A 13,032-nucleotide genomic window follows, 5' to 3' on the forward strand; every position below is an offset into this window, starting at 1 on the left:
GGAAAAAAGATTAAGGTTTAAGGGAAGAGGGAAGGGAACCAAGGTTTAGCAGTGGAGAGGAATGGGTATTTGCAGAGACAAGATGAGAAAAAGAAAAGAGAGGAACAGCTGCCTTAAAGTATGGGATTTTGTAGAGAAGGATAAAGATAATTTTTAGGAAGTTTTGCTATGAGGTACGTGAGATAATTTCCCCTTCACTCCTTCCCATCTCTTCTCTTCCTTTGCCAAGAAAACTTTGAACTCAAATATATATGCCACAAGGATAACAGAAAGTTGGGAACACACTAAAATTCCAACAATAATCAGTTTTAAAAGTACAGAACAGGGACCTCCCTGGTGGCGCAGTGGTTAAGAATCCGCCTGCCAACGCAGGGGACACGGGTTCGAGCCCTGGTCCGGGAAGATCCCACATGCCGCGGAGCAACTAAGCCCATGTGCCACAACTACTGAGCTTGTGCTCTAAAGCCCACGAGCCACAACTGCTGGGCCCGGGTGCCACAACTACTGAAGGCTGTGCGCCTACAGCCCATGCTCTGCAACAAGAGAAGCCACCGCAATGAGAAGCCCTGAGAAGCCCGCGCACCGCAACGAAGAGTAGCCCCTGCTCACCACAACTAGAGAAAGCCCACGAGCAGCAGTGAAGACCCAACGCAGCCAAAAAACAAAAATGAAAACGTACAGAACAGAGTATCATTAAAACAATGTTGTGTTAATTTGATTATTATTGACTTGAGAAAATATTCACAAACTATTAAGTGAAAATAGCAGATTACAAACAGAATTTACAGTATGACACCACTGTTGTAAATAAATATATCTCTGTATCTGTCTTAGTCCATTCAGGCTGCTATAACAAAATACCTCAGACTGGGTGGCTTTATAAACAGCAGAAATGTATTTCTCACAGTTCTGGAGCCTGGGAAGTCCAAGATTAGGATGAAGGTTCCAGCATGGCTGAGTTCTGGTGAAAGCCCACTTTCTGGTTCATAGCTGGCACCTTCTACCTGTGTCTTAGTGTAAGGGACAAGGGCTCTTTCTGTTTTATAAAAGCACTAATCTCATTCAGGAGGGCTCTGCTGTCATGACCTAATCACCTCCCAAAGGCCCTACCTCTTACTACCATTACCTTTGGGACTTAGAATTCACATGAATGGGGGGGAGGGGACACACAGACATTCAAACCATAGCAATATACATGGAAGAAAACTTGAAAGCATAAACAGTATCAAAATCCAAGGGTGCTCAGGTCCCTTACATAAAATGGCATAGTATTTGCATATAACCTACACACATCCTCCCGTTTACTTTAAATCATCTTCAGATTACTTGTAATACCTGATACAATGTAAATGCTATGTAAATAGTTGTCAGAGCATGGCAAATTCAAGTTTAGCTTTTTGGAACTTTCTGGAACTTTTTTTCTGAATATTTTTAATCCTTGGTTGGTTGAATCTATGCATGTACAACCCGCAGATATGGAGGGCTGACTTTACAACAAAATGTTAACAGTGATTATTGCTGTTGAGTGATTTTCGATTATTTTTAAATTTTATTCTTTTTGTTTCATCTAACTTTCTAATAAATATCTGTTATGTACATACATATTTTTAAATTATTTATTTATTTATTTATTTTTGGCTGTGTTGGGTCTTCGTTGCTGTGCATGGGCTTTCTCTAGTTGCGATGAGCGGGGCCTACTCTTCGTTGCGGTGCGTGGCTTCTCATTGCGGTGGCTTCTCTTGTTGTGGAGCACAGCCTCTAGGTGCATGGGCTCCTAAGTCGCTGTGGCTCATGGGCTCTAGAGCGCAGGCTCAGTAGTTGTAGCACACGGGCTTAGGTGCTCCGCGGCATGTGGGATATTCCCGGACCAGGGCTCAAACCCGTGTCCCCTGCATTGGCAGGTGGATTCTTAACCCCTGCGCCACCAGCGAAGCCCCTATGTACATAATGTAAACAGTTTTTTTTCTTTAAGTACTACAGATACTGTGGGTTTGGGGCTTGGGAAGGGGGCTTCCCTTTACGTACAGTACTAGGCTTCCCCAGAGTCCAGGCCACAATCTGAGGCCTGGACTAAATGGAGCATAAAGAACTTTCTTGTACACATGGAAGTAATTTTAGGAGTACCTATGGGCTACAGCCATCACTTGATCTTCATTGAATACCCCTCCACCCCCTTTTATAGCACCATTTTCAAAAGGCATTCACAAGTAATACGCACATAAGAGTTTCTGATTTTGACCCACAAAACCACTGACTGGGTCATATACGCATTCAAATGGAGAAACAGAGCAACACACAATCTGGAAAGCTGACCCTCTGAATCAGGGATAAAGCACAAATGAATGTATTGGGTGATGGAGAACCTTTGGCTGGAGGGCGCTGAAGGTTTATTATGTTATGTTTACGTATCTGTCCCCAGACTAGAGTACAGTTCCTTGAGGAACAGGGTAGGGACTGTATCTAGGGATACAGTCAACCCTGTGTCCCTAGAACCCAGGATACAGTCAACCCTGTGTCCCTAGAACCCACGCATTGTGCTTGGAACATGGTAGGCACAGTAGGTTAGTTATCGACTCCTGTTCTACCCATTTTAAAAACTGACTTGTCTTTTCATTGTTGAGTTGTAGGAGTTTTAAAATTTATTCTGGATACAAGTCCTTTATCAGATGTATGTCTTGAGAATATTTTCTCAAGTGACCTTTTCTCAAATGTGGCTTGCCCATTTGTTTTCTTAATGGTGTTTTTTAATTAATAGAAGTTTTTAATTTTATGAAGTCCCATTTATCTGTTTTTTTCTTTATGGTTAAATCTTTCTGTATGCTGTCTAAGAAAGCTTTGCCTGTCCCAAGATCATAAAGAAATTTTCCTGTTTTTTTCCCTAAATGCTGTATAGTTTTAGCTTTTATATTTAGGTTATGTTGAATCCCATTTTAAGCATAAAGCCCTTTCACTGGTTGATTCCATTTTATTTTATATTTTTGTATCTCGGAGAAAGCCTTATTCCTTCCTGATCTGCCAATAGTTTCTCCACAGACAACTCCAGTTCAGCCAACTAAGGTAAAGTTCTACAGACACCTCATTAGACTTTGTACTCATGCCTTTTGCCCCGACACTTTCACATTTTTTACAAAGCACTTCTTTATGTATGTCATCTCATTGATCCTCACAACAATGCACCAGAATAGGCAGAGCCATTTCTTTATTTAAAAAAATAAGAAAATCAACACCTAGAAAGAACAAATGACTTGCCCAAGATCTCTCAATGGATAAATGACAGAATTAAGTCAAGAGTCAGGAATCCTAATGTTTGACCTTTTTTCTTGATCAGTTACGAATGTAATGAGAGTATACTGTACACGTGACTTGATTTCAAACACCACAGAACACATTTACTGAGAGCATACCTATTAGACTTCTCCCCCAGGAGAGACACGTTCTATAACAAGACAAGTTTAATATTGTGGCCCATGAGCGCTAATAAAGGTGAAGAGAAAACAGTGAGATGGAAGAGCTCATTCCAGACGCTTTTTATACCCTGATTAAATGGAGAGACATGGGAGACGAAGATGGGAAAGGAATAGGGAACCCAGAATAGGAAGAAAAGTGGAAGAAAGTGCTCAGCTCTGCCTACCAGGTGGACAAAGAAGTGGTGGGCTTAGTCAGCATAAAGTTACGAGGTCTAGATCTCTAGAATCAGGGAAAGCTCTCCACGAGAGCCCTCTTCCTGGCCCTCATCACAAATGGGTGTCTCCTGGCCTATTATAATAGTACTATTTATTAGTGATCATTTACTGAGAACTTAGTAAGGTGTTTTACATATATCATCTCTAATCTCACTATAATCGTTTAAAATAGACATAATCACCCCCACTTTACAGATGAGAAAACTGAAGCTTAGCAAGTGTGAGAAGTTAGCCCATAATTATACAGCTGACATGGACGCAAATCCAGGTCTCCCCAATTCTTAATTCTTTCCACTACAACTGCCTCTCAGAGAAAAGATCAGGGCCACACCCTCTTCCTAAAGCCCCTACATTTACTCTGCTACCAAAAAGCAGATGCTTCCTACCTTTCCTGGATAGGCTCACACTCTAGTTTCCATTTACACAGTTTATACTTACCCTCTTTACTATTCTCTGAACCCACAGTCCCTTTCATATTACTGCCCCGTGCTCTAATAAACACTCTTCAGTCCCACCTCCTGCCCCAGTTCCCAGCTCACATCTCCCTGCCCCATTCACAGTCCTCAACACCCCTTTCCCCTGCTCTGTAGTTCACATTCCTAGGTGCTTCCTGGGAACTAACACCTCCCACAACTTCCCAATGTATTATCCAACCACATTTTGCGCAACATGGAACTACTGACTCCTATTAGCATATGTTTTTGAATCCTCCACCAAGGTGATCAATGGAGATGGGAATTTAAAGAACTCTTCCTATCTGCTCAGCAATAGGGTTAACTCTGGGCAGGAAGATGTTCTAAACTTCAGAAGAAAGGTTTCCCTTGTCTTTGGTCTTCAGCATCTTTCTGCCAGTCATAGAATCCCTTCCCTCTTTTTTTAGCCTCCTGAAGGAGGACGGGGAAGATGGTGATACTCAGCTGTTACTCTCTAGCGATCTGACCTTGACCTGAGGTCTGATGGGGAGCCTCAGTAGGACTGATAACCCTTTTCCTGTCTGGATTCTCTCTTGGACAGGATTGAAGGGAAGAGAGCAGGAGGGTGGATTTGGGAGTATCAACTTATGCTCAGGTCTCTTCCTGTTAGGAATCTAAGCCTGTATAAGAAGACCAATTGTAATAGGTCAGGTGCCCTAGGCACTACTTATCGCCACCAACAATGTGGAGCCTCTTGGTCAACATTCTTTCTTATTCCATCCTTATCTGTAGCCTCTTGGCTCCCACAGCTCCAGAAGATATGGTATGTGTGTCTATGTGCATGTACATATGTGCATGGAGGTAAAGGATGGACTCAATGCTTCCCAGTATCTCCTGTGTGGATCCCTGCATGTCTCCGTCATAAACTTACAGTAGCTGTAGGGGTACCTCCTCCCTATTAAGCCTTTGTTTCTAGATCTGACCCCCTCTACGCTGACCCACACTATAACAGCCTCATTAGAGATGCTCAGAAAGGAAGAAGGGGATTTCCTGCTTCTTGACAAAATAGCATTAGCCCAAGCCTGTTTTTCCCCATCTCTGCACCACAGCCCAGATGTATGCATGGATGAGCTTGTCTAATGTTTGCGCTCATGTTTGCTCTCACTCTCTCCCTCCCTCTTTCGGGTAGACAAAGCCAACCCTCGAAGCCAGGGCCCAAATGTGCTGACCAGTTATTCTAGCGTCTCTGCCCTGCCCCTCCCCCCAGCCCCGCTGAGCCATACCTCTGTAAGGAGCCTTAGCTGTATCTGGAGGCTTCTGTTCCTTTTGCACTCCGACCAAGCTCTATCTTGACAGTTCGAGCTGAGGCACTGTTCCACAGGACCACACAGGGGGAACTGGGCTGATTTCCTAAGATCTGATTTCTGCTAATACAATGGCATCGTTGCTAATGCAGGGAGGCTGCGCAATCCCAGCCCCAGTATCCTTGCCGCTGCCGCTGCCTCTGGTGCTGCGGTGACGTTGCTGCTAAGGGAAGGGGGAAGGGAAAGGAATAGGCATGCCCACAGTACAGCCGCTCAGCCTTCCTCCCTGCCAGTCCCTGTGGGCCCTTTAGCCTGGGGAAGGGGGAAGGTAGAGAAAGGAGTCAGCCACAGAGGGCAGTCAGTGCTGGAAGATGAGAACTCTCAAAGCGGCAAAGAAAAATAGCGAGAGAGCTGGGCCTCGCTCCTCTCTCATCCCTAGGAGTCTCAGGGAAAAGGTCTGGGAGGAGGCTTAGAGCTTCCTTCCTTCCTTAGGCCCCTCCTTTTAGATCTCAGCCAGAAACCTCTCCCTCCTCTTTTCACCCACTCTGAATGACTCCTTGTTTTCCAGCTTTTTCCCTTCACTAGGATTCCAGACTAGCCTCAGGGTGGAGCAGCCAGCCTGGGAGGGGGTTCCTGAAGCCCTGCAGGGAGGCTGTGGGGACCAGTCATCATTCCACCAGCAGTAACACCAAGTTCCTAGACTTGGCAATAGGCTTTCTAGGGCGTGCCTCTTCAGAGAAACGGGGTCTGTCTCAGAAAAAAAGAGAGACTGGGCCATAGCGGCTTCTATATACAGGGTGGTAGTGAGCCTTAGGATCAAGTTGGCTACAGGTCCCCTTCCTACCACAGGGTCCACTTCAGTTCCCTGGATCTTCAGAGGGTCTGCTAGTAGGGCTGTAGCAGAACCTTCCGCCCTCTTACCTACATCAGTGTCTGGTCAGTACTGAGTGGGGTCCAGCTGGGCCTGTGGGAAGGCAGAGTCCCTTTAGCCAGGCCAGGGGGCAGGAAGCCTATTTTCCTTGGGAAAGGAAGGCTAAGGAAAAGGAGTGGTCTTCCCCAGGCCAGAGAAAATTCTCAGTTCCGTCTGAAGACCTACAGAACCCTCCACCCCTTCCCTGCTCCACCCTCGTCAGGTTCTGGGCCAGTTCTGTGGGAATCAGTAGACAGTGGAGAAGCCAGAGCCAGAGGCAGCTGTACAGTAAGTAGCAGCATGTCTCTGTCCAGTTCATGCCACTGCCTCCTGCTGCCATCCTTGAACACAGAGATGGTGTCAAGATGGGCTTGGCCCTCAAGCACTAGCCCTGCATAGAGCTCCTTCCAGTACTGACTACCATCTGTTCTTCACAGGCAAGCCCCTGGATTTCAGGTCCCTAAAAAGAAGCCTTAGGTCTACTGGCCAGGATCACATCAGCTACCACTCAGGACCCAGAAGATACATCGTTTCTTTCCCCTTATTGTTGCTTCTATTCCCTATGAGACTCAAATGCTCAGTGACAACATCCTAAGATGAACTGAGGTGCAGAAGAACAGAAGTTGCTGAAGACCCAAAAACCTATTTCCAACCTTGAAATAAATGTTTGAGGGGCGATGGCTTCTTGATCCTACAAAGCAGGAAACAATGAGGAAGGGAAGGAGAGAGGAAGGCAGCTGTTCATAAAACTAGCCATGAACGATCCCCTCAAGGACAGTGAAAGGTGTCACTGTACTTCCCTCTCCCCTAGCTGGGCTGTAGGCTGGGGCAAAGTCAATCTCCATGACCAGTGCTTAGAATTCCAGTAAGAGCTCTGGGCCCAGGGTCTTTGTCCCTGAAATTTCTGTGAGACTAAGCCATGTACTAGAGAGCTACTACTTAGGAAACGTTTCTAGCTGCCTACAGAAGGTGGCAGCTATCACACTTTCAGTGCTTAACTTACTTCACTATATCACAGACCACTTCATCACCTACTTTCCACCAACTATGGCCAAAGATCTATAGGGCTTTGATGAGAAGATCAAATTTTTTTCTGGTTAGAAACAAAATATAAAAACCACCACCGGGCTTCCCTGGTTGCGCAGTGGTTGAGAGCCCGCCTGCCGATGCAGGGAACACGGGTTCGTGCCCCGGTCCGGGAGGATCCCACATGCTGTGGAGCAGCTGGGCCCGTGAGCCATGGCCGCTGAGCCTGCGCGTCTGGAGCCTGTGCTCCGCAGTGGGAGAGGCCACAACGGTGACAGGCCCGCGTACCGCAAACAAACAAACAAACAAAAAACCATCACATTATAAACCACAATTGCCTCCTAACTAGTCTTCTCACCTGCAATTTACCTTCTATCTAGTACTGCCAGATTCATCTTCCTGAAGCCCCATCTTTATTCAACATGTCACTCCTGCCCCTTTTAATGGTTTCCCATTACCCAGAGAATCAAGTTCAAACTCATTTTGGCTTTCAGGGTCCTCCCTCTTGGCTGTCTACTCCGTCTCTACCCAACCTTACTTCCCATCCCTGGTCATGTAGTCCTTCAAACCTGTTTCATAAGCTCTTTCCACTCTTTGTTCAGATTCTCCTGCCTGTTACACTTGGCTAAACCTATGAGGAATTATCCAAAACCTACAAGGCCCAGATCAACTCCTCCATCAAGTCTTCACTGATCACCTTGGAGCCAGAAATGATCTCTGTCTTCTGAACTGTGGCTGCAGGTTGTTGATTTTACAGACAAGAAAAAAATCCCACAAAAGCCAGGGGATCAATACGGGATTGCCAATTTCTTATATCGCCAAGTAAGATCATTAAACAACAACAACAAAAAACACCCTACATCAACTATCACCATCATTTCATTAAAAAAGCACACTGTCATTATTTTTCTTATTTCATTGTATACTGACGGAAGCTTCATCAGAAACTAACATCAGTTCATGAGAGGTTTTTTTTTTTTTAATTAATTAATTAATTAATTTTTGGCGGTGTTGGATCTTCGTTTCTGTGGGAGGGCTTTCTCTAGTTGTGGCGAGCGGGGGGCACTCTTCATCACGGTGCGCGGGCCTCTTACGGAGCACAAGCTCCAGATGCGCAGGCTCAGTAGTTGTGGCTCACGGGCCTGGTTGCTGCGCGGCATGTGAGCTCTTCCCAGACCAGGGCTTGAAACCGTGTCCCCTGCACTGGCAGGCAGATTCTCAGCCAATGCGCCACCAGGGAAGCCCCATGAGAGGTTTTGATTAAGTAAATCATTTGTCACTTGACATGGTTATGTTCTTTTGTGCATATCTGCCTTAATGGCTCTTCTAGACTGCAAAGTCCAAGTTATAGTCATCTCTGTATCCCCAATCCTGCAATTTACCTTCTATCTAGTACTGCCAGATTCATCTTCCTGAAGCCCCATCTTTATTCAACATGTCACTCCTGCCCCTTTTAATGGTTTCCCATTACCCAGAGAATCAAGTTCAAACTCATTTTGGCTTTCAGGGTCCTCCCTCTTGGCTGTCTACTCCGTCTCTACCCAACCTTACTTCCCATCCCTGGTCATGTAGTCCTTCAAACCTGTTTCATAAGCTCTTTCCACTCTTTGTTCAGATTCTCCTGCCTGTTACACTTGGCTAAACCTATGAGGAATTATCCAAAACCTACAAGGCCCAGATCAACTCCTCCATCAAGTCTTCACTGATCACCTTGGAGCCAGAAATGATCTCTGTCTTCTGAACTGTGGCTGCAGGTTGTTGATTTTACAGACAAGAAAAAAATCCCACAAAAGCCAGGGGATCAATACGGGATTGCCAATTTCTTATATCGCCAAGTAAGATCATTAAACAACAACAACAAAAAACACCCTACATCAACTATCACCATCATTTCATTAAAAAAGCACACTGTCATTATTTTTCTTATTTCATTGTATACTGACGGAAGCTTCATCAGAAACTAACATCAGTTCATGAGAGGTTTTTTTTTTTTTAATTAATTAATTAATTAATTTTTGGCGGTGTTGGATCTTCGTTTCTGTGGGAGGGCTTTCTCTAGTTGTGGCGAGCGGGGGGCACTCTTCATCACGGTGCGCGGGCCTCTTACTGTCGCGGCCTCTCTTGTTGCGGAGCACAAGCTCCAGATGCGCAGGCTCAGTAGTTGTGGCTCACGGGCCTGGTTGCTGCGCGGCATGTGAGCTCTTCCCAGACCAGGGCTTGAAACCGTGTCCCCTGCACTGGCAGGCAGATTCTCAGCCAATGCGCCACCAGGGAAGCCCCATGAGAGGTTTTGATTAAGTAAATCATTTGTCACTTGACATGGTTATGTTCTTTTGTGCATATCTGCCTTAATGGCTCTTCTAGACTGCAAAGTCCAAGTTATAGTCATCTCTGTATCCCCAATACCCAGAGCTTAAGACAGTATCATTTTTATTTTGTGTTTCCTATAATACTAGCACAGTGATTGGCTTATAGAAGGTGGTTAGTCAAAGTCTTGTTGAATAAGAGTAATACAAAAAGAGTGAGAGAGTAAATAAAAGTGGTGGGCAGATCTGACTCAAAAGGCTGACAGAGAAGCCCCCTGCTGTTCATGAGAAAAAAAAAAGGTCTATTAAAAGAAAGCGTAGCAAAAAAAGGAATAATCCTTCATAACCTTGAGTTAGGTAATGCATTCTTAGACATGATACCACAAGTACAAGTGACAAAAGAAAAAAATAGGTAAGTTGGGGCTTCCCTGGTGGCGCAGTGGTTAAGAATCCGCCTGCCAACGCAGGGGACACGGGTTCAATCCTTGGTCCGGGAAGATCCCACATGCCGCGGAGCAACTAAGCCCGTGTGCCGCGACTACTGAGCCTGTGCTCTAGAGCCCACGAGCCACAACTACTGAGCCCACGTGCCACAACTACTGAAGCCTATGCACCTAGAGCCTGTGCTCCGCAGCAAGAGAAGCCACCACAATGAGAAGCCTGCGCACCGCAATCAAGAGTAGCCCCCACTCGCCGCAACCAGAGAAAGCCCACATGCAGCAATGAAGACACAACGCAGTCAAAAATAAAAAATAAAATAAATAAATTTATTAAAAAAAATAGGTAAGTTGGACTTCATAAAACTTTAAAACTTTTGTGCTTTAAAGAACACAATCAAGATAGTGAAAAGACAACCCACAGAATGGCAGAAAACATTTGCAAATCATATATCTGATAAGGGACTTCTATCCAGAATACATAAAGGACTTTTACAACTCAGCAATAAAAAAGACACATAACCCAATTTAAAAATGGGCAAAGGATCTGAATAGACATTTCTCTAAAGGAGACATACAAATGGCCAATAAGCACATGAAAAGATGCTCAACATCATTAGTTATTAGGGAAGTGCAAATCAAAACTTAAATGAAATACTACCCCCTACTAGAATGGCTAAATAAAAAAGAGAGACAATAACAAGTGTTGTTGACAATGTGGAGAAATTAGAACCCTCATATATTGCTGGGAGGATTGTAAGATGGTTCAGTCACTTCAGAAAATAGTCTGGTAGTTCCTCAAAATGTAAAACACAGAATTACCATATGACCCAGAAATTCTACTCCTAGATATCTACCCCAAAGAAATGAAAACATATCTTCACACAAAAGCTTGCATATGAATGTTCATAGCAGCATTATTTATAATAGCCAAAAAGTGGGAATAACTCAATATCCATTAACAGACGAATGGATAAAATGTGGTATATTCATAAAACGGAATATTATTCAATAATAAAAAGAAACACGCTACAATATGGATGAACCTTGAAAACATTATGCTAAGTGAAAGATGCTGAACACAAAAGACCACATATTGTTTGACTGCATTTATATGAAATGCCCAGACTAGGCAAATCTATGGAGACAAAAAGTAGATTAGTGGGACTTCCCTGGTGGTGCAGTGGTTAAGAATCTGCCTGCCAATGCAAGGGACATGGGTTCGAGCCCTGGTCCGGGAAGATCCCACATGCCGCAAAGCAACTAAGTCCGTGCGCCACAACTGCTGAGGCTGCACTCTAGAACCCACGAGCCACAACTGCTGAGCCCATGTGACACAACTACTGAAGCCCACGTGCCTAGAGCCCATGCTCCGCAACAAGAGAAGCCACCGCAATGAGAAGCCCGTGCACTGAAACGAAGAGCAGCCCCAGCACGCCGCTACTAGAGAAAGCCCACGCGCAGCAACGAAGACCCAACGCAGCCAAAATAAATAAATAAATTTATTTTTTTTAAAAAAAGTAGGTTAGTGGCTGCCAGGGACTTGGGGGAAGGGAAAATGGGGAGGGATTGTTATTGGGTTTGGGATTTCTTTTAGGGATGATGCAAATGTTCTAAAATTAGATTATGGTGATGGTTGCACAACTCTGTGAATATACTAGTAACAATTGAATAGTATACTTTAAAAAAAATTTTATTGGATTATAGTTGCTTTACAATGTTGTATTAGTTTCTATTGTACAGCAAAGTGAATCAGCTATACGTATACATATATCCCCTCTTTTTTGAATAGTATACTTTAAATGGTGAAACAGATGTCAGTTATATCTCAATAAAGCTGTTAAAAAAAAAAAGCTGCAGCATTGAATGGTGTTGCTCAGCTCCACAGAGGCAGGAGTCTTTAAAGGCTCTGTGACTGGGTGGGCGTGGGGTGGCAGAAACTCAGGTGTACTAGAAAGCAGAGGGTATCACTGCCATGTCAACCTAAGGACCTTAGACAATTCCCCCTTCCTTCTGTTTTTTTCAATACCAAAATTCTTAGAACAATGAACTATGTTAATTCTACTTTCTCCTTAACTATTTCTTAAACATCGGAAGTCGGCATGTGGGATCTTCCTGGACCGGGGCACGAACCCGTCTCCCCTGCATCGGCAGGCGGACTATCAACCACTGCGCCACCAGGGAAGCCGAGTCCTAATTTTTAAACCCATAATATTTAAATTGCCTGGGCTTCCCTGGTGGCGCAGTGGTTGAGAATCTGCCTGCCGATGCAGGGGACACGGGTTCGAGCCCCGGTCTGGGAGGATCCCACATGCCGCGGAGCAACTGGGCCCGTGAGCCACAACTACTGAGCCTGCGCGTCTGGAGCCTGTGCTCCGCAACAAGAGAGGCCGCGACAGTGAGAGGCCCGCGCACCGCGATGAAGAGTGGCCCCCGCTTGCCACAACTAGAGAAAGCCCTTGCACAGAAACGAAGATCCAACACAGCAAAAATAAATTAATTAATAAACTCCTACCCCCAACATCTTCTTAAAAAAAAAAAAAAGGAAAAGAAAAAAAAGAAAAAAAGGATGTAGCTCAAATTCTACCATTTCTGGAAGCTTTTCTTTATCATGAAAGTCTTTTCTTCTGAACTTTTTCAATACCAATTATCCGTACAACTCATTTGGTACCAAGTGTTGGCCATTTTATTTTGTTATTTATCTCTTGATGACAGCAGACTTTTGGAAGGTGGGACTGTCTTATATCTTGATAAGTAATTCTGAGCCCAGAGCCTTGGCACTTAGTGGGTCACCACCAATGTGTGGTGAAGCTACTGAATGGCAAGCCCAGTGGGCTAGCTGGACTCAAGTCCGCTTTCAGAAGGTTAGCTTAGTCTGAGAATAGCATATTTGATAAGAGGTGAGGAAGGAAGGAAGGAAGGAAGATGAAAACCAAAAAGCTGAGCTTTAGTA

At 44.7% G+C, this 13,032-nt stretch overlaps 1 protein-coding gene across 3 annotated transcripts in view; it reads right to left on the minus strand.

The window, feature by feature from the left end:
- Nucleotides 1-13,032, minus strand: part of LOC112065515 (AP-4 complex accessory subunit RUSC2-like) — a 59,017-nt gene that overhangs the window by 14,214 nt on the left and 31,771 nt on the right. The window contains exon 1 of one of the 3 annotated variants that reach the window (XM_055087107.1): nt 5,380-5,623. The exons of the other annotated variants lie outside the window; for them this stretch is intronic. The gene's annotated coding sequence lies outside the window, so the exon portion shown is untranslated. Of the gene's footprint in view, nt 1-5,379; nt 5,624-13,032 lie in introns of those variants that run through there. 3 annotated transcript variants of the gene reach the window in all.

Source organism: Physeter macrocephalus, chromosome 9 (genome assembly GCF_002837175.3).
Source record: "Physeter macrocephalus isolate SW-GA chromosome 9, ASM283717v5, whole genome shotgun sequence".
Lineage (NCBI taxonomy): Eukaryota > Metazoa > Chordata > Mammalia > Artiodactyla > Physeteridae > Physeter > Physeter macrocephalus.